The sequence below is a fragment of the Artemia sp. Qi Xiang Cuo genome, chromosome 11, assembly GCF_049724085.1.
Source record: "Artemia sp. Qi Xiang Cuo chromosome 11, ASM4972408v1, whole genome shotgun sequence".
Taxonomy (NCBI): domain Eukaryota; kingdom Metazoa; phylum Arthropoda; class Branchiopoda; order Anostraca; family Artemiidae; genus Artemia; species Artemia sp. Qi Xiang Cuo.
Genome location: NC_142804.1, coordinates 66,187,888 through 66,188,701, shown reverse-complemented (window position 1 = coordinate 66,188,701; position 814 = coordinate 66,187,888).

Below are 814 nucleotides of genomic sequence, written 5' to 3'. Positions count from 1 at the left end.
TTTGAAAAACACCTTTTTGTGATATTTTACTTTTAAAAAGTTCAATATTCGAAGCTAGCTTCAGCAGGAGCTTAGGATAGTAGCGGTGACAATTGAGAGATAGAGATTAATTGGCCCCCTATTTTTGAAAAAATACCTTTTTGTGGCATTTATACTTTTAAAAAATACAAAGTTCTATATTCGAAGCTAGCTTCAGCAGGAGCTTAGGACGGTAGCGGTGAAAATTGAGAGATAGAGATTAATTGGCCCCCTAGTTTTTGAAAAATACCTTTTTGTGATATTTTACTTTTAAAAAGTTCAATATTCGAAGCTAGCTACAGTAGGAGCTTTGGACGGCAGCGGTGACAATTGAGAGGTAGAGATTAATTGCCCCCTAGTTTTTGAAAAATAACATTTTGTGATATTTTACTTTTAAAAAGTTCAATATTCAAAGCTAGCTTCAGCAGGAGCTTAGGATAGTAGCGGTGACAATTGAGAGATAAGGAACAATTACCCCCCAGTTTTTGAAAAATACCTTTTTGTGATATTTTACTTTTAAAAAATACAAAGTTCAATATTCGAAGCTAGCTTCAGCAGGAGCTTAGGACAAAGGCGGTGACAATTGAGAGATAGAGATTAATTGCCCCCCAGTTTTTGAAAAATACCTTTTTTGTGGTATTTTACTTTTAAAAAGTTTAATATTCGAAGCTAGCTTCGGCAGGAGCTTAGGATAGTAGCGGTGACAATTGAGAGATAAGGAGCAATTGGCCTCTATTTTTGAAAAATACCTTTTTGGGGTATTTTACTTTTAAAAAATACAAAGTTCAATATTCGA